This window comes from Fistularia commersonii, chromosome 4, assembly GCF_037954325.1.
Source record: "Fistularia commersonii isolate RoL2024-O1a breed Wild chromosome 4, RoL_Fcom_v1.0, whole genome shotgun sequence".
Classification (NCBI taxonomy): domain Eukaryota; kingdom Metazoa; phylum Chordata; class Actinopteri; order Syngnathiformes; family Fistulariidae; genus Fistularia; species Fistularia commersonii.
In genome coordinates, this window is record NC_141287.1 from 5316333 (window position 1) to 5343386 (window position 27054).

The window sequence follows — 27054 nt, forward strand, 5'->3', positions numbered from 1 at the left end:
CTGTTGGGATTTATTACCAACCCTGGAACAATTTCATTAATTAAAGGAGCCAATAAAACACCCACCATTCTGCAAGTCACACTCTCATAAGCAGGAGCATGCCTGTATTTTCTTTTGCAAGCGCGCCTACAGGCAGAGGTGGTGGATTTGGGATCATAGGGGTACAGCAAAGTGTAGTGTGTGTGTGTTTTGTTCGTTGAAGGCCTTGGGCATGAAGATGGGCGAGCACTCAAAATGAATTATTTACTACTTTTTCCACAAGAGTCTTCATCGATCCATCAATTTTCAGAAACGCTCAAGAACCCTCACATTGACTATTGCACACTATCGCTCATAAGAGTGTTTGTGTGTGTGTGTGTGTGTGTGTGTGTGTGTGTGTGTGGGTCTTTAACTCAAGCTCATTTAGTTGGCAACTTAAATTAAGTGTCGCGATGACGACCTTAACAAAATGAGTGTGACAACCATATGAACATCGTTTGATTCCGGCATGAGTTTGTGTCGCCAAACGGGGTGGATATTTATGAAGTCTGTCACAGATGGGAATGGTCTGTCTATCGCTTTCCTCTTTTTCCCTTTCTGATGTTTCTAAATTTTCACTCGGTTCTCTGACACTGTTTGGTTAGCTTTGGGCAACACAAATACTTGGTTAAGTTTAGGGAAAAGTAAACATTATGGTCTGCGGTTGAGTGTTTCTCAATGTCAGCCGCATATTACACAGGCTCTCTTGGCTGCCTCTCTACGAGTAAGAATTTCTGACATAAACCCCTTGGGAAAAACTTCTCCCTTGTGCCAGTGTTTAAACGCGTGACTTTGCGCAAGTTCGGCGCTCCTCATATGAAGGGGAGGGATCTGTCCCATCAGTTAATTAATCTGTTATAACAATTTTTCTCGCTCTTCTCAAGGACCAGTGGACGTTTGTTGTCAATAAACCGCAAAATTAGCTAGTTGTAGCCCAACTTCCTGAGAGAGCTTGCAGCCACGATGTCTTGCTCTGCTTGTCCTGAAGAAATCAACCCTGATGTCATTGAGTTCACTGTTCTTGGATCTGCTACTGGGCATAAGACATGTGGCGCAGCGGCCTTGGGATACACACAACAATAATTGCACCACGCAAACAGTAATATACTCCTGTTTGATATGAAAATAAAACTCTCTAATGTGAATCCCCAATGATTCCAATAAGCTTGCTTAAATTATCACTTTTACTCTTTTAAAAGGCAAATAATGTCATTATCATGTAACTAATGGGAATTTTAAAAACACCTTATGTAAATGCCTAAATCAGTCTTAATTACTGCCCACTTATCTCCTCAGATGCTGTAATGTGTGTAATATTGTTACTGTTGTACTATCATTTATCATCTGATACAGGTAACTGCGGCCCCAGGGTGGCACAGGCTGGTGTCTCCCTGAGCTGGTCCCAAGCCTGGATAAATGCAGATGGTTGTGTCAGAAAGGGCCATCAAACATAATAACCAGATCATACCGGATTGGTCCAGGCCCGGGGTCAACCACGACCGCCATTGGTACCGATGACCTACAGGGAACCGATGGAAAGTGGGCTACTGAAGGTCAAAGAAGGAGAGGAGGAAGGCGTGTTTGGAAGCAGAGAGAAACGAGGAAAGGCAAGAGTCTGGGACTGAGAGTAGGGACTTTGAATATTGGGACCGTGACAGGAAATGGTAGAGTTGGTCAACATGATGCAGAGACAGAAGGTGGATATACTGTGTGCCAAGGAGGACTGGTGGAAAGGTAGTAAGGCGAGAAGCTTAGGTGCATGCTTTAAGTTGTACTGACAAGAAGAGAAATGGAGTACGAGTTATCTTGAAGGCGGAGTTTGTTAGGAATGTTCTGGAGGTGAAGAGGATGTCAGATAGACTTATGAGTCTGAAAATGGAAATTGAAGGTGTGATGCTCAATGTTGTTAGTGGCTATGCCCCACAGGTGGGATAGGAGTTTGAGGAGATGGAGAAGTTCTGGAATGAGCTTGATGGAGTGATTCAGAATATACACAGTGATGAGAAAGTGGTAATTAGTGCAGACTTCAATGGGCATGTTGGTGAAGGCAATAGAGGGGATGAGGAAGTGATGGGCAGATTTGGAATACATGATAGGAACGCAGAGCCAGATGGAGGGAGCAGAAGGAGAAGGAGATCAGTGATTGCAAAATAGTTGTAGGTGAGAGTGTAGTCAGAAAGCGTAGGATGGTGGTTTGTAGGATGACTCTGGTGACAAGGAAGATCAAGAGGACAAAGGCAGAGCAGAGGACAAAGTGGTGGAAGCTGAAAAGGGAGGAGTCCGGTGTGATTCTCAGGGAGGAGTTGAGAAAAGCTCTGGGTGGTCAGGGAGAGTTTCCAGATGATTGGGCAACTACAGTAGTGCTATCAGGGAGAGAGGTAGGAGAGTACTCGGTGTGTCATCTAGAAGGAAAGTAGATAATGAGACTTGGTGGTTGAATGAGTAAGTCCAGGAGTACAAAGAAGTGGGAAACTGAGAGGACCAAAGCAGGATAAAGTTGATTGGACATACAATGAAGTTCAGGGATCAGGGATCAGCACTGAGCCCTTCTGGTTTGCAGTGGTGATGGACAGGCTGACGGATGAGGTTAGACAGGAATCTCAATGGAACATGATGTGTGCAGATAACATTAGGATCTTCAGTGAGAGCAGAGAACAAGTCGAGGAAAATCTAGAGAGGTGGAAGTATGCGCTGGAATGGAGAGGAATGAAAGTTAGTCACAGCAAAACAGAGTATATGTGTGTGAATGAGAGGAACTCGGGTGAAACCTTGAGGCTACAGGGAGTGGAGATTAAGAAATTGGAGGATTTCAGGTACTTTGGGTCAACAGTACAGAGCAATGAAGAGACGGGTCCCACCAGGTTGGGATGGGTGGAGAAAAGTGTCTATATACTATGTGATAGAAGAATATCAGCCAAAATGAAAGGAAAGGTGTACAAGACAGTGGTGAGACCAGCGATGCTGTATGGTCCAGAAACAATTATAATGACGAAAAGACAGGAGGCAGAGCTAGAGGTTGCAGAGATGAAGATGCTAAGGTTCTCTTTGGGAGTGACCAGGATGATTAGGATCAGGATTTGAGTCTATCAGAGGAACAGCACATGTTAGATGTTTTGAAGAGAAGGTCAGAGAAGCCAGACTGAGATGGTTCGATCATCTACAGAGGAGGGATAGTGAATATGTTAGTAGATGGATGCTGGACTTGGAGCTGCCAGGCAGGAGGTCTCAAGGAAGACCAAAGATTACTGGACGTAGTGAGAGGGGATATGAAGGTAGTTGGTGTGAGAGAGGAGGATACAAAGAAAAGGGTTGAATGGAGAAAGTTGATTCGCTGTGGTGACCCCTGAAGGGAAAAGCCGAAAGGAGGAGATGAGGATCTCACACAGGTAAATCCCTTTTGTAAATATTGTTGTTTGTTTGTCCATTGCACTGCATGCCCTATCTGTCTCCTGCACTGGGCCTTTTGCTGCTGCAACATTTGAAGTTCCCCACTGTTGGATCAATAAAGTTGTACCTTATCTCTTATCTTATCCCTGCTCTGTCTGAGACACTTAATCTGCTGCCCCCCACAAAAGAATTTCATAGTAAGAAGAGGAGATATATGGTAATATCTGTGCTGTATGACAAAGCTAGTTAGCTGTGCACAAGGGTGGCATTTAATGAAATTGGTGCCAGTCTGGCGAATACAAAATTACCTCATAAACACATCCCGACTCATATATCTTGGATAAATTAATAATGTTACATTTTTAAACTCTGCAAAAGAAGACAAGCATTAATTCATTTTTTTTCTGGAATGAGTTTATTTGATCAACTTCTAATGCTACAATGAATAACCATTTGCGATTAAGAATAGGTCACAATTAAAAACTAAACAAAACATAACAAAACAATAGGTAAACAAAAAGTAATATCCAGCTTTCAATTTTAGTTCTTTTCAAGTGTGGGAATTATTTCTCACTGCAGGTTTTGGTTCAAGAAATAAAATAAAATGAATAAATTTAACAAAGTATAAGGGATTGTCAAAAAAAAATTGAGGCAAAATCCTTGAAATGGTGTTCTCATGCTGATGTACACATGACAAACAGGATCTAATAGGTTGATGTTTTCTTTCAAATCTAAATAATCAAGCAGTAGTTGGTCGCTCTACTCTAGCTTCACAGTATGAGCCTCTGTTGCCAGGAAACAGTTTTCATGCTTATCTTGCCCTTCTGACTGCACCCAATCCACGTCCACATCTGGACCATCACACTCCTTTAGAAAACTGTCACCTGAACTGAGGTTGGAATTCATCCTGTTGCAACAGCTGCTGTCAGTCATTTACTTCTTGGTATTTCTTCGTCCCCTAAACTTCAGCTCTGACCTCACAGCTAGTTTTAATGAAGGTCAAAGACGACTGGCTGTGACTTGAATCACAAACAAGTAAACATAATATCACTGAATGGAGCAGGACCTGAGGAAGGTGGTTATTACTGTGCCATGCATTTCTTCTCTAACTTTACTGCAGGAACAGCGGTGATGTTAGAAATTGACTAACTTAATAGCTTTGTGACACATAATTGGCTGTCATGCAGGTTTCATCACAGCAAACCTAACTGGACAAACACTCGTTGGAATTTGTCTTAAATCAACCAGTCATGAAAGTGAGAGATGTGTAATAAAGAGATGCTCTGCTTGAATTTGAAAAACTCAATCAGGAGCTGAATCTCACTGTGTGATCAAAATGATACTCTTGTCTTAATCCTGGATTCATCTTTGGGCAGAATAATGTTTCACATGTAAAAGATATTTTCAGAAAAAAATGTTTCTTTGGGGAAAAAAACGACATAATTATTGTGAAGAAAGAAGGTAAAATAGCAGCAACATAAAATATATGAAAAAACATCTAAATTAAATCATGATGAAACAAATATTGACGAGCAACCAACCCTGACACAGAAAATGTAATACAGTCCGATATATTATTACTGATGACAAAAGGCTCAATAAGAAAAGGTATCAACAAAGCAGATTATTGCTCAGGAGCTTCATGTGTTTAATCATTTTTCTGCTGCTGAAAATTCCAAGATGGAGGGTAGGTGTCTGTCAGAGATTTCCCCTGATATGTCTCCAACTACTTTGAAGCAGCTACTTGTAGGAATGCATTCAGTGTTCTGTGGCAATGGGCACTAGAAAAAGGACCCACCGCAGCCATTACCGGACATCGTGCTACTGAGTCGCATAGCACATCACATCAACAGATTGATCTATTTTTTCTCCAGGGAACATCTAACAGGCTACCTGGGGAAAGTCATAAACTTTGCAGTCTTGAAATGTCCCCATCAGAAACCTGCCCCCAGCATTCCAGCAAAACCAAATACCACAGTGGACAGAAACATATGATGTGACTCGGAAGTCAGTGGATGGAACCTGGAATTATGACCTATCCTCATTCAGAGGAGTTGGTGGTTGAAACAAGCTGTTCCACAGAGACACTGATGCCATCCATCTACATTCACCGTGAAATCTTTGAATGTGCCTGTGACCAGCATGCTTGTAGGCTCATTTTCTATTGGCCTCCACAGTAAATAGTGCTGTGCCTCTTCTAATATTGTTTGTTAACAGACACATGGCTGATGCAGATAGAACACATCCGCTGTACATTTGTGGCAGGTTCAAGATATTGTCTTAGTGAGGCAATGCAGCCTCCAGGGGGCATGGGCTGGTGTCTCCCTGAGCCAGCCTTGGGGGGTAACCAGTGGGTATCCGATGTAAAAGTTGTGCCAAAACCAAACACGCAAATCAAACCAAACAATCTAACACCGGATCGGTCGAGGCCTGGATTACCGACTGCCTTTGGAAATTGGAATGTGGGTTTAGGAAGGAGAGGAGGAAGGTGTGTTTGGAAGCAGAGAGAGAAGAGGAAAGGAAAGAGTCTGGGATGAGAGTAGTGACTGGTAGAGAAATGAGTAGGAGAAACGGAGTAGGGTTACCTTGAAGGAGGAGTTTGTTAGGAATGTTCTGGAGGTGAAAAGAATGTCAGATAGACTTATAAGGCTGAAACTGGAAATTAAAGGTGTGATGCTCAATGTTGCTAGTGGTTATGCCCCACAGGTGGAATATTAGTTAGGGGAGGAGGAGAAGTTTTGGAATTAGTTAGTGTAACTTACTGTGTAAGAGCATAGGTAGGAGCACGCAGGTAGACTACATCTTGTATATACATCAGACAAGGTTATCGGAAGGAGATCAGTGATTGCAAAATAGAGGTAGGTGAGAGTGTAGCCAGAAAGCATAGGATGGTGGTCCTATGCTGGTTTGTAAGATGACTCTGGTGGCAAGGAAGATTAGAAGGCAAAGGCAGAGTAGATGGCAAACTCTTGGAAGCAGAAAAGCGTGTTCTATGGTTTTCAGGGAGGAGTTGAGAAAGACTCTGGGTGGTCAGTGAGAGCTTCCAGATGACTGGATAACTACAGCAAATGTGATCAGGGCGACAGGTGGGAAAGTTCTTGGTGTGTCACCTGGAAGGAAAGTAGATACACAGACTCGGTGGAGGAATGAGGAAGTGCAGGAGGATATACAGAGAAAGCGGTTAGCAAAGAAGAAGTGGTACACTGAGGGAACTGAAGAGAACAGACAGGAGTACAGGCAGATACAGAGTAAGGTAAAGGTAGAGGTAGCAAAGGAAAAACAAAGGGCGTACAATGACTTGCATGCTCATTTGGACAGTAAGGAGGGAGAGAATGATTTATGAGATGGAAAGGATGCACAGCAGATTAAGATTAGAGAGGGAAATGTCTTTCGATATGCTCGAAGAGTGTTGGGAAGATGGAGAGAATATTTTGAAGAGCTGATGAATGAGGAAAATAAAAGAGAAGAAAGGGTAGATAAGGTGACTATTGTAGACCATAAAGTAGCAAAGGTTAGTAAAAGTGAAGTGAGAAAGGCATTGAAGAGGATGAAGAGTGGAAAGGCTGTTGCTTCTGATGATACACCTGTGGTGGTATGGAAGTAGAATTTCGGCTAGATTATTCCACACGATCTTAGAGAGGGAGAAGATGCCTGACGAAGACAAACTGTGATGGTGCCCATTTTTAAGAATAACGGGGATGTGCAGAATTTGTGAGCAGCAGTATGGCTTCATGCCCAAAAAGAGTACTATAGTGCAGTATTTGCTTTGAGAATGCTTATAGAGAAGTAAAGAGAAGGCCAGAGGGAGCTGCATTTTGTTTTAGTAGACCTAGAAAAAGCATATGACAGGGTGCCATGAGAGGAGCTCTGGTATTGAATGAGGAAGTCTGGAGTGGCAGAGACGTATGATGGACTGGTGCAGGACATGTATGCTAGCTGTGAGACAGTGGTATAATGTGCTGTAGGGGTAACAGAGAAGTTCAAGGTGGAGGTGGGATTTCATCAGGGATCAGCTCTGAGATCCTTGTTTCTAGTAGTGATGGACAGGCTGAAAAATGAGGTTCGACAGGAATCTCCATCCACCATGATATTTGCAGATAACATTGTGATCTGTAACGAGATCAAGGAACAGGTTGAGGAAAATCTTGAGAGGTGAAGGTATGTTCTGGAAAGGAGGGGAATGAAGGTTAGTTGCAGCAAGACAGAATAGATGTGTGTGAATGAGAGGAACCCGGGTGGAACAGTGAGACTACAGGGAGTGGAGATCAAGAAGTTGGAGGATTTCAAGTACTAAGGGTCAACAGCCCAGGGCAATGGAGAATGTGGAAAAAGAGGTTTCAAATCCTTTGTGAGTCTGGGTCTGCGCAGTCCCACCTGTTCAGCCAACTATCACTACCAAATGTTGTTCTGAATGTCACACTTGAAGCTTGGTTTTCACCTACCTTCTCGTAGGTGAAAACAGAAATAAAATAGAGCAATGTTCCATTGCAAATATATAATACAAGAATGGAGACACGATCCTTTTAGCATTCATGCAGAGACCAGGTGGATCACAGCAGCAACCTTAGGGCCCCAACCTTACACGAATCAGGATATCTGGATGACTATAAACCCTGGGGGAATCAGCACTGGTGCTATTGAGGAAAACATTTAAAATGACCCAGTTTTTCCCCATGAGGCTGAGCAGTGTGTTCCCCACTCTGGAAGTGGGTCAACCAGCGGTGCTGCAGAGTCCAAAGCCCTCATCATCTATGGGTAAATGATATTCCCACCTGTTGACAGTGGGGAGATCTTACTCTGACTCCTCGTTCTCCTTATTAGTTCTTCATTTTATTCCATGAATGAGGACCATAAGTACATTTGCCAGAAGCTGGATTGATGGTTGTGTTGACAGGTGTTTAGGTAATTAAAAATCACAAGAAACCAAGAAATGAGAAGACTATAGATGCCTTGACAACCTTCCCACGTATGTAAAACAGAGGGACTCCAAGTAAATATGACAACACATAAAAAAACTGTTTACACTGCTTGTGCAAAGAAGTTTAGTACTACACTGTTGTAGATGTAGCTTTAACATACTAAGTTCAATATTGGGCTGCCCATTAGCCTAACATTGACCAAATGTGCACACCTCATGTTTCACATTAAATATTTTATACACATTAAATATATCATGTTCATACATTTGGTCCAGACAAATTCAAAGACTTTTTCTGAATCTCTGCCACATTTTTTTCTATTCAACTCAGCTGTTTTTGTAATATCCATTGGTAAACGTGCAGCATCGTCTTCTCCAAATGGATTAGTCTCACGATCATTGACCACAGAGATGACTCAGTTAGTGTGTCTTTATGCTGCAGATTCAACCCAGTAACATCAGTGATTACATTTTAAGGAACCAGGCGATTCGTCTTAATGGCAACTTATCCATTTCATTTTCTACTTTCTGAATTGGTTTTCAGTGTGAGTGAAACAGGTCTGCTTTCTGCATTCTTGATAGAATGGAGAAAATTTCCCAAATAATGCAAAGTAGCTTATGAAATTCAACTCTACAGTTTATTTATTATTTCAAAATGCATTTTGCATTTGCAGATGATGCTGCCAAATTCCTGCTATGTGCATACACAGATCAGTTAGAAAATCAAAAGATAATTTTATTTTCCTGACTGAATTTCAGTATTCATTCTGATATAGACTGGATCTGCTTGGGCTTCAGAAGAAGTAAAGAAGGTTGCTGGATTTATCCTGCAACAACGCCTGAGGGCACATCAGCTGTCCAGCCTTGATGAATAATCTAACACGCCGGGGCTGACAACAACTTGAGTCGACTGGAGCAGAGTTTGTGTCTGTTTATGCGAATAAGAAGGGGACGTTGCTTATATCAATAGGAAAGCTACACTCCCGGCTTTACGAGGGAAGCTGTGATTTCATCCTCACATTAACAGTCCCCTATAATTGGATTAGACCGGAAGGGTTGATCAGGAAAGTATTGACAAACAAACAGACAAACACTTTAAACTTATAGAGACCCTTTCAGGCCTGTGATGCCCAGAGGGAGACCTTTAGTCAATAAGGATGAAGGAGGATGTTTGACGGCTTGATATCTACACATCAATCATTCCGGTCACTAAAGATACTGAATTTTTGTTAAAAAATTGCAAGAATTTTTCATGCATTTTAAAATGACTCGTAGCTGGGGCGTTGAGAAACCCTCAAAATTTGGAGGGATGGTATTGTCTCTGGAGGTTCTCAGTTATCCAGGTCATGGTTAATTCTTGTTAAAATCGTCATGATTTTCCTCGTTTGAAGATGCTTCATCTGAGAGGCCTCTTCAGAGGTGAAAGACAATTAAGTCCAGTGACCACAAGAAGAAGATTTTAATCCGGGATAGTATTCGTATAAAAGATGCAGCTTAAAATCTTCATACTGATAACAAAGAGGCCATTGTTGTTCTGAATTATTCAATGCAGTTGTTTCTTTTGTCATTCATGTCAAAGTTTGAGCGAAAACACCATTTTACTTGTTCATAGAAATGTAAATTCCTGTGTTTGTGCACATGGAGCAGCAAAAATCACACACCGTTATTTTTCTTTCTTTTCTTTTCTTTCTTTTCTTTGTGCAAGAATGCAGCCATTGACAGAAACAGATTGGAAGACTGAAAGATGGAGTTAACATATTGAAACAAAGTGAAATAACAATGGAGACGACAAGACCTCTGATGTTGGATTTTGGCGTCATCAATTTTCTATGGGAAGTAGCAATCCCATAGGCCAGTTCAAGAAGGGCAGAATCCAAGTTGTTGATATAATCAAAGCATAATTTAGGATGATATCAGATCAAATGAGCATCAGGGTCACAATTGCCAGGTCCGACTACAGATCTTTGTTTTTGACAATTTTGAAGCGTTATTCTGTGACTGTAGTTAAACCCACACCGTGAATATCTAGTGCACAGGAAAGTGACTTAGACCTTACATCAAATGGATGATGGCACATCTAAGCTACAATCCAAGTAACGTCACTCGAGGGCGGCCCAACAGTCCCATCAATCCAGCCCAGATTGGGACAAATTTGAGCGTAATCAGCACGAAAATTGCTCAGCTCACACTCACCATAGAGGAGATCTGCCACAATCATGTAAATCCAACCAGCTGACTAGTAAAAAGCTCAGTGCTTGGTGATCTCTCTTTGCATCGCTTCTCTCTGCGCTAAAGGAATGATTTTTTTACTGATGCTGGATTAGAAGAATAATGACAGAAAGCGGGGGTTGGCTTTATTGCTCAATGAAAGCTAATAATCATATTCGTATTCATATCCATTTCAAATTGCTTCTAATTTACAATTTCAGCTTCTCTCATTTAAATTTCAGCAGTTCTAATGTTTTAACTGTGCAAATATCATTATCTTGGTGCAGGATAGAACCTAGGATGCCTCCCCCCAACGGCGGAAGAAATCTCTTTTGAAAGGTGAGTCTCTAATTCAATGAACCACAATTCTTGAATCAGTTTTCGTGAAAGCCAGAATGTACTGCTCTCGTGCAAATTTGACATCCCTATCAAGACTTAGCTTTGGCTCCGTCGTACATCTCTTCATCGAACAAAACTATTTTCCTAATTTTGGCATTCGCTCAGCCCAGATGAAAGCACAAAAAGCAATAAGCAGAAGTCAGAACCCCGATTGGACATTAGTTTTGTTGCTCAAGCATTTCTTCTTTTACCTCTTATGTAAAAAGTTGTTGACAGTTTTCGCCCTCAATTTCAAACATCCCATCCTGAAGTCAACCAATCTTCAGAGTGAAATTAACTTATTCTCACCAATTCAAATTTGTTAAATCTGAAACAGAGCTGGATGTTTATTTGGCTTGAATTTTATTTGCATTTACTCTTTGGTGAAAGAAAGCAAAACCAACCCAGGTTTGCCTTGCCGTGTTCTGTATAGTAATTTCATTTGTTTAAACCAATCTGTTTCATCCGTTGTCAGTTTTTATCAAAAACATTCATTACCAAGCCTTGCAACTTGGAAAAGATTTGAAATAAAACATCACCCAATCACCTAGCATCTATATGTCCCAGTTCACAAGAAGACGAAATCATTAGCTATGTAGAAGCTTTGAAAATAGAGCTTCAAAGTGCAGGTATTTGAAATAAAAATAAAACCATCAAATAAAGACAGCTTTACAAATAGGGATGAGGAATTTTAATAAGGCCAAGAAGGGAATGCAGTTTGACCGAGTAACCCTAATTCCACCAAAAAAAATATTTTTTATAATTTTTTATGTGCAGGTTCCTCATTTAAATTGTTTTAAAATTGAGCATTGGGACACACTACTCTTGCTTACTAACTCTCTGTATCTGTATCACTGAGCGGTCAAGACAGAAGGCCGCCCACATTGAGAGCATTGAAAGTGTCTTTATAAGGCGGTGTTTCGTCACCGCTGTTGCCAGGTTCCTTGCTCATGGGGGGATTGTTTGGGTTCTGTAGGTCGTTTTAAAGAGAGCCGGTCCAGACCTGATCTACATGGAAAGGGTCATGAAACAACTCTTGTGATTCGGTGCCATATACAGGACTGTCTCAGAAAATTAGAATATCGTGATAAAGTTCTTTATCTTCTATAATGCAATTGAAAAACAAAAATGACTTTTTCCATGATATTCTAATATTTTGAGGTAGGATTTTTGAGTTTTCTTAAGATGTAAGCCATAATAAGCAATATTAAAATGACAAAAGGCTTGCAATATTTCACTTGATTTATAATGAATCCAGAATGTATGACATGTTTGTTTTTTTATTTGCGTTACAGAAGATAAAGAACTTGATCAAAATATTCTTATTTTCTGACAGTCCTACAATTGACAAAAAAATGTTTTGTCAATTATACGACTAAATGTTTTGAATCACAACAAGGCATTTCTGCAAGCATGACGAGACTCTGATCCTTCCCGCCCGCTCAAGCACCTAATACATTCTCTTTTTTCGTTATGTCTCATATTTCCATTATTTCCATTAATGTGCAGCGCAGTGGATCTGGCTCACTCAGATTTTGAAATATGGCGCCCGAGTGGAATGTTATCCAGACGAAAGGTGTGAAGACTTGTGTTACCGAGCAGCTCAACACATGCTATGGTGCAACTCCCCTGCATAAAACTGCTCCCTCACACATGGCAATACGTGAGAGAGACATTCATCTGTATGCAGAAACACATTGATATTCAGACTATACTGAAGAAAAAAAAAGAAGAGGGTTTTGATTTTCTCAACAGAGTTCAGTGAGGCGTGTGTGTCCATATGTGGTTGTGTGTGTTTGTGTGCATGTGTGTTTGGTGGACTGAAGCTTGATACTGCTAGCTATCTGGTAATCAGGGACCCTTCAAAATGCCCTTGAAGCAACCTCTGGTTGCAGCTTTGTAAGTTGGAAACCTTGGCAGTGGCCTATGCATGCCTGTGTGCACATACAAGTGCGTATGCTTGCCTGTGTTTACATGTGTGGTTGTTTGTGTTTGTTCATCACCCGAGCAGCATAAAAAAAAACAACAAAAACACAAACATTAACCCCGTAAGACCTGTTTTTTTTTTAGTGTCTCCAAGCTGTCGAGGATCGGCAGGACCTAAAAACCAGAAGTAATCATTATCTTGGCATGTTACGAACTTTTTGTAATTAAGATGAATTTATATGGAGGAAAATGGATTTAATTGTTCTTACTTTTTTAGTACTGTATGTGGCAAGTAATAGATACTTAAATTAAATTAAAGCATTTAACTAATCACATTTCAGCCATTATTTGTTGCTAGGCAGGGTCAAACAAATCTGTCTGGAGGCCTGCAGAATCAGATTCATAGGTGCTCTAGCAAAAAATAAGTGTCATTGAAACAGTTGCTTCAACCAATCAGATTTTGAGTTGCGACATAGAGGCCTTCTAGAAGGGTGCAGGAATGTCAGCGTGTCACACAACCTTTGATTGGATAGTCAGAGAGTGTACCAGCTAAAGTTAGCTAAATGCCCTTTAAATAATTGATTGGTATAATACCTAAGCTCCTCCATTCCCTGCTAGAGATTAAAGAGATATAATCATTAGCATCACTGCTACCTGTATTTGCATATTGAGCCAGAGGGAGATTAATAGCAGGATGTTGCCACTTAAGGTAGTGAACATGCAAGCTGTGAATCAAAACCTACCTAAATCAACAGATTGGACGAGCGGCAGTGTGAGAACAGCAGCTCTCATGTGGGATCAATGCATGCAGACACATAGGTATTGATTTTTTTTTTTTTAAGAAAGATAGTGGGAGGGATACCAAGGAAAAAAGGCAGCAAACACAAGGCTGGGAGTGTGTGGAGACTAGGAATGGGATGGAAGATAAAAAACAGATCTACAATTAAATATACAGAAAAAATATGTGTATTGAAGAAATCAAAGCAGAAAAAAAAACATTGGAAGACCATGCTCCACCAAGAGTCATAAAATCACTTTATTGAACCTTTTCAGATTTCTTCTCCCTACAAATGACTCATCTGACCACTTTCAAACCTCTCCTGCTTTGCAACAGCATCTTTCTTTATCTGTATCGCAGTTGTATGTACCACAATGACCCTGTAATTCTTTGGGAGGGATCTCTGATAACAGACAAATGGATATAAAACCACGAATATGACTGCAATTATTTGATTTTTTTATCCATATTCTCACAAAGACATCGGCTTGTGTCAGAAAATTGTGACGAAAGTGAAATATGTATTCATATTTTTGCCCAAATTTGACTCAGTGGCACCGTCAAAGAGATCATGAACCCATTCAGGATTGTGACAGGGTTGATACTTTGTCTGTAATTTCTATTTCACAGATTCTGTTAAATGTATGTATTGAACGTGCTGAATGTAAAATGTATGTATTGTACTAAAAAGTTTTTATTTCACACCTAAACAGAAATTGGACACAAAGGCCGCCATCCGTAACATTTTACCTTGATAGCGTCTGACATGTGACCCGCGTTCACATTGGTAGAATAACAATGAGTGTCACAAAGATGTGGCGCTGGGGAGCTTCTTAGTTTCAATGTTCAATTACAATTTGCCTCCATCCCATTTCTACAGTGGTTTGAATGGGTTTTATTTCATAGGGGTTAAAACGGTCATAGAAGTTTGAATGAAACAGCCGGCTCGAGGGATTGGGAGCACTTGTATTTTTTTTTTGGCTGCCAGATCTTTTGTTGTTTTCGATAATGTTTCATTTTGGGTCAGAACACCCGAGCTGCTCTGGCTCCTTGGCTCATTGATTCTCAAAAGAACATTGATAATGACAAGAGGATTATTTGCAGATTCGAAGCCACATGAGCTACGAGAATGTGTAAATGCACTTCAGCCAGGCCCTTGCATGTAATCAGAATTATACTTATTTGAAAAGTAATTTCTATTGGAAAAAGGCAAATTTAATAGATGGTCACTTCTCCATCCTGACTGTTTCTCTCCAGCTGCGACTCCATGCATTAAGGTTTTTTTGAAAAGGTTGAGTGATTTCAAAAAAATGATTAGGTCAGCGGGTAATTTGCAGAAGCACAGTTGTTAAGTTGAGAGCTGACATTTATTGCACTGGTATTGTTGGGGCTAAGTAGAGGAACTGTCCATGAAGGTAAACTAATTCATTTGTGATGGACTGGACAACCATGGAACTCTGCTGTGGTAGAGAAGAGGGCCAAAGGTTCAGTTTGTGTGTGTGTGTGTGTGTGTGTGTGTTCATTACTGGGAAATCTATTAATTATTCCATGTTTGTTTTTCATCTGTAAAGAGCAAGTGTTGACTTTCAAAAACAATCAGTTTGGATTTTTATTTTTTTATTTTATGTACATTTTTAGATTCAAGAGGATCAGTTGTGAAGGATGAGCGACATCAAATCAGCACATGGCCTGTTTCCCTGCAGGTAAGTGGAGGCCTGTGGTGAAGACCCATGTGCTCTCAGGTATAAATGGGAGAATTTAGAGTTAAGTGTTCTATCCCTGGGGTCTTCTAATGTGACGCCCAGCAAGACAGAACGGCAGAATCACGACTGTGTGTCAACACTCAGCTAATTGGGTTCTTCAAAATCCGCTGCTCCAATTTAAATCAAGATAAATAGTGTAATTTCACAAATCTAATATTTTCGCTTGCCAAAAACTCAAAGTGTCTCAGCAGTGACATTTTGCTTTCTCAGAGTTTTGAAAATAATTGTTCATTTACTGAGTCAGCTAACCTTTAGGGTTTAATGGTTGAAGCGTTTGCTGCAGATTCATTCAAAAGGAAGGGACTGGAAAGGATGGAAACATGTGAAATATGTTTTTATATTGTTGAGTCATATTTAATGCATATTACAAAAACCCATCATGTAGCCATCAAGGCTGGAAGGTCCGTCACATTGTCAGACAACTTTTCGGACAAACTGATGATACAATAAGTAAAATCAGAGTGCATTTTCTTAGAAACCAAATACCACTGAATTTAATGCTTTATATTGCGCTTGTTACATGGACTGCCTACGTCTTAGCAATCAGATGAATAACTTGTTCCGAAGACAGATCCCCGTTTGTCCACAGGTTTATTTAATCAAAAAGGAAATGGTGAGAAACAATAATGAAATTAAAGAAATCACCTAAAAAGCATTGAAAATGCAAGTTTTTTTGTTAATCAGACTACTGATTAACAGTAGTGTGATTAGTCAGACTACTGATTAATCAGTAGTAATCAGACTACTAATAATCAGACTATTATTTTAAAGGGATAATCCCACTCAATGTATTGACTGACTGATTTTTTTGATGACTAGGTGTCATAGGGATGAAGGATGACTAAAGTTTTTGCTATCTTACTATATTTCTCAGTCCATAAATAAGAATGAGAAAAAGTATGAGAATAACTTTATTTATCCTGAAGGAAATTGTAGTGCCAGAGTTACAAGAAAAACACAACAATAATAAATAATAGTAGAAAATTGTATAAACAGTTAAAAAAAAGGGGAGGGGGGGATAAGAAATACAAATAAACTATAAAGTGTCTTAAGTAACAAGTGAACACTATAAAATGTTTTAAGGTATTAAGAACCAAGTGAAAGATAAGGAGTGCAGAAGAGTATGAAAATGAAAAAAAAATATTGCACATGCAGCTGTTATGAAATGAAATATTGCACAGTTATGAATGTATATACAGATAAATTATTACGATTCACAGTAAGTGGGTGAGATTTTTTTTTTAAGGTTTAAGATTTTGAGATAGAATTTGTTGAATTTGTAGAATTTCAAGATTCAAAGAGTTTATTCTCATATCTACAGTCTGGAAGAGTGTCTCCCTGTGCAAATGACAATATGAATGATGATACCAAAGATTAGAAATCCATTAGTAAAGTCACAGTTTGGAAATCACACATCCAAACTTCATCTGTTTCCGCAGGAGGAGGGTGAACGTTTCAGGAGGCTGTAGTTGAAAAGGCAGTGAAAAGAAATGCGGAAAAGCCGCCGCTGCCACAAGTGTGAAACTGTGTGAGTGTCTGTGTGTGTGTGTTAGTTTGCGTGTGTGTGTGTGTGTTTCTGCTCTCAGCCATGTCGGAACATCTGAGTGTTTGATTCTGAGTGTCACCAGCAGCTTTGGATCCAAAAGACACTGGGCAATGTTGCCAGGCGACAGGTTTATCAATTGTATTGCGTTTCCTTGGAGACAATTGGGAGGATGGGGCTTCTATGAGAAGAACACAGTGGTTTTAACCCCCTCTTTTGCATATACAGAGACATACACTGTCATCCCAACTATCATTGCCAGAACACCTTGTATTATTCAAAGTCTTCTCTTTACAGTAAGAAGACTTAGCTATCTGTGCTATGCACTCACACACAGACACGCACACACAAATAGCTAGATAATAAATTACATTGCATTGTTTAGGGCAACATTCCTTAGTTATCTACAGGTTGGACACAAAACCAAAGACAGATTATACATAAGACTGATGTACAAATATGCATATGTGTGAGCGCATACACACACACACACACACACACACACACACACACACACAGATACATGTACAGAGACTCATAACCTGAGGCAGTGGCAGGAAAAAGGTTTGTAATTTGACAGATCTGATATGGGGTTGGCTCATCTGGCGAACACAGATGCACCAGATGGCCAGAAATGCCACAAAATGAATGATCATGACCTGTCGTGAAGACCATGCAGATCTGAAACAGGTTGACTTGCAACCAAGTCAATCACTAGATTCTTAGATAACCTCTGTGCTCATCCTTTCCTTCAAAAAAACCTTTTCCCATGGGAGATATTATGTTACATATGATCCCATATAAAGAGTTACATGTTTAAAATACTGAATAGGGAATGGAGAGACTATTTTGGCCTTTCTGGACTTCTATCAATGGCCTTTGGAGGGGAAGCTGTATAGTCGACGTGGATCCAAAAGGAGTCATTGTAGGAGAAGAAAACCAAAGTGACTGTCAGTGAATTGACACTATTTCTTGACACGTTTAGTCCTGACGTGAGGAAGTTATATTCTCTTACTTTCATTCAAATATGAGTCATTGTCATGTGTAGGTATTTCGCTAGAGGCAACAATTTGATCGCTGATTCGTCAGAATCATTCCACTGCAGAGACCGTCACACAAAAACAAAAGCTTTTCATCTTTAGTGGTTTAAACTCATTTACAGATTTAATAAAAGCAAAAAATGATGACATCACTATCTGGGAAGAGCTTATGTTAGGACTTTGGGATTAAATTGAGTTTTACAAATCATCGACCCCACAATGAGCATCAAAAATGCTAACGTCAAATGTCTCCGAAAAAAGGTTCCTGGTTTGATTTTAACGGGAGACCTTTCTGTGTGGGGTTTGCATGTTTTCCTCGAAATTTGTGTGGCATTTCTCAGGGTTCCGCAATTTCCTCCTACAGGCCAAAAAACATGAAGAAGATTCATTGGAGACCCTAAATGTGCCCAGATGTGTGAATGAGAATATGAATAGTTGCATGGGTCTATATGTTGCCCTGTGATTGACTAGCGACTGGTCCAAGGTGAACCTTGCTTTTCGCCCAATGACAGCTGGGACAGATTACAGTACAGCATCCAGTGACCCTTATTACAGGATAAGCGGTATAGATAATGAATTAATTAAATTAATGGGCAATGGAAAACATACCAGATTTGAACAAAGTTTACCACCATTGATACAGAATCAAGTCTTAACAAACAGTACCTCTGATTTACACTTGAAACATCTTTTTCTGCAGCAGAGGTTTTTTTCTCAGAGCAATTAGCAGCAGAGGATTAATGCAGGCTGACACTGGATTTTAATTGCCACCTTTTACCGTTGCATATGGACGCAAACAAATCATTCAAATAATTTCCTTATTGTTCCAGCTGTGATTTGATTCTGACTTTAATGATCATGTGCTGAAGGGGGTTTACAGTTAAAGCAAAAGTTTAATTCTGCAGAAAGGAATATCAGCCTATATTGTTTGGTAGATTTCGTTTCAGACGCATTGGGTTTTGTCTTTCCTTTGACCCAAGAGCTACTCAGTTTTTACTCAATCAGTAATTTAAATAAATTGAACTAAATCTCACACATGATATGGTGCTGTATTTTGAGCACCTTGGCCAAATGTGTATATGTATTAGCCAACTTAAAGATAAAATTTAACTCTCCCTGTTAATGGATATGTATGGCTGTGCAACACTCCTTTTTTAAATAATAATAATAATAATAATAATAATAATAATAATAAGAAGAAGAAGAATAATATGATAATAATAATAACAGCAACAAAAATGAAAACAATAACAATAATAATGCATCAAAATGTATTTTGATGCTACTTTTTTCTTTTAAATCAAAATAGCCTCTTCTGTCTTTAGTTTCAGTTTTTGTCAGATTTAGCCTACAGCAATTGTGCTGCCAGTAATGCCTCCCTTCCCAGTCCTTGCATATCCAAGTGGCTCAGTGATTGTATGGCTTAACTCACCATCTTTTGGGAGCTGCAATTTTAATGGTAAATAAGAGAGCAGTAAATATTAATTGTGCGAGTTTGTTTTTCAAAGGGGCAGAACATTTTAACACTTGACAGTTCTTCTCTCTTTTCTGTATAAGATAGTGAGTACCAGATATTTCATGGTACTTGCCAGGCTGGAATAGGCCTTGCCTGTATTGTTTTAGAGTAAAACAATAAGTAACTGAGTATGAACTCAGTAAGGCTGGTAGAAATGCACTGAAAAAGCACATCTTTGGTTTTAAATTGTAAAAAAAAAAAAAAAAAAAAAAAAAGACTCAGAGGATTGACACCAAAACACCCAGCTGAAGGAATCATCAATTAAACATCAATAAGATTCATATCTCAAAATTAAATAAATAAGCTGAAGCTGTGACAAGAACAAACCATTTCAAAGAGTCACAGTTTTTTAAACTCAACTCTGTTCCATCTGCAGCTCTGGCTGCAGCGAAAGTCGATAGGTTTTGAAACATCCAACGCATCTCAACATCTGTGCTTGCCAGGAAGAAGGAAATCGGTCAGTTTCCACAGACCTCCTTCCCCTCAGAGCTGTATTCTGTCACCATCATGACGGTGAATAACTGTAACTTGATTTTTTAAAATCTTTTTCAACCATCAAAAATTGACAGGATATTGAAAAAAGAAAACTAACCATATTGGTTCATTTTGCATTTCCTGCCCAGTGTTTAAAGTGACATTAACATTAGAAGTGCCTTCATAGCATGATACCTGGGGTACGATATGAAACATAGGTTGTATCAATACTTTGCATAACAAGAGAAAAACCATATTCAGCCCCTGTCAAAATGACACTTCTTCATTTAAGGGGACCAGGTGACACCTAAAAATAAACCGGTTGTGTAAAAATCGTACTGTCTAAATACACCCTGAAAGGACAAGCCAGCCCCATTGTTACATTGATGCTGCTTTGATTTCAGCATTTTCAATCACTTTATAGATTCCCAAAAAACATTCTATGTCAAAACACAGCTTGAGTTTTACTTGATATAATGATATAAAAAAATATGTGAATGGCACAAAATAAGATTTTTAAGCAAAAATACATGTTATAAATGAATATACATTAAAATCCTCATGGGTATGCAGTTGACAAGTGTAAATGTATATTTGTTTCTATCTTTGTCAAGGACAAATGTATTACTGTAGCTACATTTCCAAATGGTGTTAATCAGCAGTCTGGCACTCGCTGAAAATAGACAGCAGTTGTGAAAAGTCACTTAAAAGATCCAACACAGCACAAAGACATAAAGAAAATCTAATTATTGATGGTTACGAAGGATACAGACACATACACCTACCCACACCCACAAGCGCACACACACTCACACAGTCTTGAGAAGTTTTTTGAATCCAGATCCTACAGATACAACTCGAGGTCTCTATCTAAACCAGGGGTGGGCAACCTTTTCTTTCTGTCTTGCAGGCAACAATGGGTTCTGAAATTTGACAGAAGGGCCAGTACGGGAACAGGTGGATGGAGTGTTGGTGTGAACTAATATAAATGCCATAGAAATTGTTTTCCGATTGCATTGATTTGAAAACACAGTAGAGAAACTCATACTAGAGGAACTCATATTCAGTTTCATTGGGAACTCATCTCCCTTTTTTGACAGTGCATCAAAATCTGGAGTTAGATTTGTCATGGCAATTTTTAGGATTGATCCGGGATGTTGGTCATTTAACTTGGATCTGTGACCAGCTTTGCTGGTGTTCATGATGCTGAATGTCTGCTAACCACATCTACGTCGAGCCCAGCAATGTCAGCATCTTGTCTGGCTAATCGCTTATTTGATTGCCAGTTTCAAACTTCCCTTGGTTCATGGTTCTTAGGGCTTTTTCCAGAGGTTCCACCTTATCAGCTGATTCGGTCAACGTGGACACACAGGCTCTGCCCATGGTAGGCAATCGGTGGTGACTTAAGAGCTTCATTTGCCAGGTTGTCTTCTTTACCTCCCCAAAGGAAAGGTTGCCTTGTTTGAAGTGGGGGACCTCCTGGAACTGAATCTGTCTGTCTCCCCACCGCCTCACTGGGTTTCGGGAGACCCTGCAATCCCTTGCCCATCTTCTCAATACCATTGTTGCCTGTCTCAGACTCCCCTGCTTCATATGCGTTTTGCTACTACGTACCGTTCAGTAAAGTCTTTGAATTCTTTCTCTGTTGGTGTCGTAATGTTGCAACTGGGTCCATATCCCACCTGTTACATTAGTACTTGAATCTTGAATTGCAGTTTGTCAGTAAAAAAAATTTGCTGAGTCTGTAAATTAGCTGTCAACCTCTGCATCGGCCTGTTCTTACTGTGACTGCTCACAAGCATAGGTAGCATGCTTCACGGCAAAGTAGTGGCTTATACTGTATTCCTCAAAAAAAAAAAACGGAACAGTTTCTTGGTATATCAGGGATACAACCATTGATTCGACTTCAGAAAAAATATTTTGTAAAACAGCAGGCACTTATTGTCCACTTTGCTTTCTGTGATCTGCTCTTTAACCAAAGGCTCGAGAGGGCAAAGCGAAAAAAGTGTCGTAGAGGGTAATATACCACACTCCAACGAAGGTCTGTGTATGAGGAAAGCGCCATCTATTGGGGGCAGGTGGGTAATTCAGAGAAAAGGTAAAATAAATGAAGTTTAATTCTAATAAAATTCCAAGTTCGGCCGGATGGATTAATCCTACATATAGCCTGTTTATGGCCCGCGGGCCGTAGTTTGCCCATGCCTGAACTCAACAGATGCAACATGGAAACACATATGTTTCGGTCGCGTGCCGACCCATTTTTTATAAAACATCAAGCCTGAAGTCTGCAAGTGATATTACTTATGTAAGACGATGATCAAAATTCCTATTCTGGTGGTCACATGTTAGATCAGAGTTGAAATCAAAGTCAACTGTGTTGAAATACTGTTGAAATACCGTTCCTCTAAGACCCGTGGTGCAATTGTACACAATAGTACGAGAAATTATATCACAGTCAACAAGTTATGATGAAGTAGTAAGGTTATGGTAATTGTGTATGTGTGTGTAACAGTGCTTGATCATATTCGCTGGAATATGTGTAGGATAAAATGGAATAATACAATGATAAACTGTTCTGCTAATGCATTTTAATTTGAATTATGACCACAATGTGCTTCCACAGAATAAATAAGAGCTCGAGTCATTGGCACAACAAACACTTCACCTCTCATATCCAGTATGTTCTTTGCATACCTTAGCCATGACCATATCACAGCATCAATGGCTCATTAGGAAGTAGTCAAGCTGTAAAAGGAAGTAGATTATTAACCCACCCCCCCCTCAGTGCGATATTCTGCTGTCACCATAGTAACCTGTTAGCTTTGTAAGCTGAGTGATGGCAAAGGTCTAAGTCCCATCTGGCCAAAGAACAGAACATGGTGTTTATAATAACTGACAAATTGGCTCAGGTTGGATGTGTTTAGATTAATATTTGGTTGAGGATACCATTTATAACATTGATTGCATTTTTTTTTTTTACCATAATCTGATCAAGGAGTGAAACACGTGAGGCGGCGCTACACATGCACCTTAATCCTGACCACAACGTCAAGAAAGAAACATATATCCATTTTTACAGCAGATAACTATGCAGAGTATGCAGGTGTCTGTGTGTGTGTAATCAATCCCACACTTTTCATACAGTACAATCCATTACATGTAATTTCATGAAACCATTGTAAAATCTGTTTCATCCTCACAAAGCAAATCTAAATTTCCGGCAAGCGATCAAACTCTGTTTATAAAACAGGCAAAGCGGACACAAAATATACAGAAAAATACCAATTAGTTACTGAGCTGCAAAGTGAGTGAAAAAAAACAAAAAACATATCAATGTAGAATGCAGATGTAAAGTAAATATACTAGATTTATATACCATTTTATGGAAGAATTAAAACAAAAGAGGGAAAAAAGAGAAAACATAAGCGCCAGCTATCAAATATATATACCCGCTGTCAAACTTTACACACCAGTTGCTAAAAGCTATTGCTAATGCTGGCTGGGTGGTAGGTATAGCTTTTACCAGTCATTCAACTTAATGGTTTGCTGTTTCATGCCATTTCATGCCATTACCTTTGCAGAGACTTGCAGAGACTCATTCTCTGTACGAAGAGTGTTTAAATTGTGAAATTAAAAAGTTAAGGAAGCTTACAACCTGCATCAAAGGACATTCAGAATAAAGAGAAAACTAAATGTGCCCAGACAGGTATCTTTTTATTTTTTTCTGTATAAAAAATGATTATTCTTTACTTTAAAAGCATCCAGCCATCCATCTGCTGCTGTTTATCCTGCACTCAGGGTCGTGGGGGGGATGCTGGAGCCTATCCCAGCTGTCATATAGCGAGAGGCAGGGTACACCCTGGACTGGTCACCAGTCAATCACAGTGCAACGTATATGGACAGATAACCATTCACTCACTCATTCTGAGCAATTTTTCCCAAACCCACCCAGACACAGCCGAGGACATGCAAACCTCACACAGAAAGGTCCCCTTATCGGAATCGAACCAGGTTCCTTTGTGCCGTGAAGCGCTAACCACTACACTGCCCACATTTTAAAAGCAATAGAGAGAAAATCAATAAAACACATCAAAGTTATTTTGAAATTCCCCCCCAAGATTCATCTCCACTGAAATATTAATAATGCTGGCTGACTAGATGATCATCGGTAGGCCTTTCAAATAACTTCTGCCTGGTGTGTGCAGATTCACAGGATGCGGGATGGGGAGTGGGGAGAGCCATCCAGAAAGCAATAAAGATAAATATGGGAGATCATTTTGCGACAAACCTGGAGCTTCATTTTTGGAGAAGCCGTGAGAAAATCTGTGATTTCTCATTTACAGCAGAAATATGTGGAAAATACAAATGCTGTTTTTATTTAGGTAATTTTTAAAAAAGACACTGATGTTGATGTAGACATGACGCTCCAGGTTTTTCGCAAAATGACGAAAAGGGATGTCGATTAAGGGAACGTTCACATTTTGTCAGGCTGTTGACACATCTGTCCTATATCAAAAAAATAAATCACAGCTGACTCTAAACACTGAATTGTACCTGCAGGACCACTACTGACTCCAAAACTATAGCCAATTTCTCAAGGCATGACTTTAAATACACAATAAACAGAATACTGAGCACAGTGTTCTAGAACAAAACTATTTTAAATCAGCAGTTTCATTACACACAAACATGGAGGCTTCTTTTGCTTTTCCATCATGGACCCGCCCTCTGTTATAACAAACTACACACCACATTATGCTTTGAACTAACAGTTTTCAAAAAGGATTTCCCCGTGACTCCGCTGTGCAACAGGAAAAGCTTTATTTTATTTGTTACTGAAGAGCTTTTGCATAGGATCAGTGCCCAACATTACTAATGCTTGAAAATGACACGGGTTGCACAGCAGCAACTGCAGCTGTCAAAGTCAAGGTTTTATCAGCTCTTAAATGCTTCATCAAATGAATTTACACAGACACCCGATCCCTTCCGTGAGCTTGTCGGACATCGATAATAACATTATAAGCCTCTATCAGCAGCAGAAAACAGCCTCAGACAGATTTTGCCATGTTACTGGCCGTTATGTGAACTAGAAATCCCATGTGAACTAAGTGCGACCTCACCTGATAACTAGAAATCATCTACTTGAGCTTTTCTTCAGTTATTTGTTCTTTTATTGCCTTGAAAACTATCAATTGATGGTTGCCAATATTGAGACATTTCATGAATTCAAACACATAATCGCGACCTTATTCATTTCTACTTTGTCATGAACCTCCGCAGTAACGATCAAAATCTCTCTTTGTGTTTCCATAAATGACCTGGAGGAAGCTGGCGACGAGCTGAAAGAGAAGCATTCACAGAGAGACGGAGAGCCAGCCAAGAGAAGAGGGGGAGACAGCGAGGATTGAAAATCTTTCATTGGCAGACCTTCCTGCGGGAGATTCAGAGAATGTTTAAATACACCTCCTGCAACCTACACACCCAATTACACAAATATCTCAGCAATGAGATGAACTGCCTCGAGCCTGTCTAACCTAATTCTAGCAGCAGTGAATTTTTTATTTTATTTATTTCTGACTGCAAACAAGACGAAATTGAAAAATTGCCTATATTGTCGGTTTTTGGTATTGTTCTGGTGATATTGATCAGTTGGGTGGCTCTTCAATCATGGAGGTCAAATGAATGGAATGAGTGGATAACAAGAACAATGCAGGTCATGGTTAAGAATTAATCACTGAGAAAACATATATTTTCTCGGCTATAATTTACAAAGATTTTTCCGCCTACTCTCTGTCCCTCTGCTCCACCTCTCCTTTTCACATGAGTCCTTTTAGGTGATGGTTCTGAATGTTATCAGTGCAGAAGCACGCTAAAGGTCGCTCAGTGTGTCGTTGTCGACCGACCACCCCTCTCAAACGATGACGCTTGTTCTGCAAACCGCAGTCGCGCCTAATTAGCTGACTCTGACAGGTCTGTCAGTGAATTACTGTTTTAAATCAGAGTGGTTAAAAGTGCCTATTCGCGTCAGACCCAAGCCACCATCTGCACAGAACTGTCCTGGTGCCTGGTATCCAAGAGCAACAAAATCTGGTGTCACACAGCAAGACAAATTCACAAAAGTTTATTAGCCAGTGAGTCACTTATTTTTTTTACTGCCTTTTTTTTTTTTCATAAACACCAGCTCTTATGGCTGGTGTGAATTTGATGGCTCTCCTTCCAGTCTTACGAGAATAGCGATTCACAGGATCACATGAAGGTATCCAACTTATCTCTCGTTCAAAGATCCTAATGAATCACTGACGAATTTAATGTAATTTTTCTATCTATGTCAAATGAAAATTGAGATTAAGTCTTTTGAGGCAAGGTAAAATACCAGATGATCATAGATTCATTGTGTTTGGTCTAAAACTAAAACCTACCTATTTCCTACGTTCTTAAAATCCCAACATCCAGAGGCCGGTTTCAAGTTGCACAATACATTTGGAAGGTCTCTAGCTGGCGTGAATTTTTCATGCGGTATCGTAAAATGAAACGAGGAGAGTTAAGATGGAGGACCTTCAGCTTTTAGTGGTGGATGTTCAAAGAAAGGTCACGTTATAGCGGAGCAGGAATATAAAAAGCAAAAAAAAAACAAAAACTCTGACCTTTTGCATCAGTTTCTGCGGATGATTGAGGTCATCATAGAGGGAGCCGAGTCTCACGGACACACTATCACAGCTCAGCCTGCACCGTCACCTACCCGTCTAGACACTTTTCATCTATTTGTACTTGTGGATTTTGGTTTGTTGCCTCCTCTGAGTCATCACGTTTTGGAATTACCTACGGGTGTACAACCTACCCACTGACCGCCCACGAATATTCAAACCCGGCAGGCAAATATAGGCAGGCATTATGAGAAATGCTTTAAACTGTGCATTGGAAAGTTGTTTTTTAGCCTTGCTTTGCCATTAGGTAGTCCACTCTGCCAGTCCGATTTGTGTCAGGCACAAGTACTTCACTTTAAACTTAAAGCAGAGAGGAATAAATGGGGAATAAATAGTGTCCTGTCCATGTAAGGAATTCTTGTGATAAAGTTGCTTTTCACGCTTAAACCATAATCCAAAAT

The 27054-nt window shown here is 39.8% G+C and overlaps 1 protein-coding gene and 1 long non-coding RNA gene across 2 annotated transcripts in view; one reads left to right on the top strand and one right to left on the bottom strand.

The window, feature by feature from the left end:
- Positions 1-27054, bottom strand: part of kcnh3 (potassium voltage-gated channel, subfamily H (eag-related), member 3) — a 130269-nt gene that overhangs the window by 52266 nt on the left and 50949 nt on the right. The gene's annotated exons all lie outside the window — the stretch shown is intronic.
- Positions 1934-26436, top strand: LOC147234469 (uncharacterized). Its single transcript, XR_015106012.1, has 4 exons — positions 1934-3404; positions 10819-10870; positions 15252-15316; positions 25274-26436. It is a non-coding gene; the product is annotated as an uncharacterized LOC147234469 (long non-coding RNA).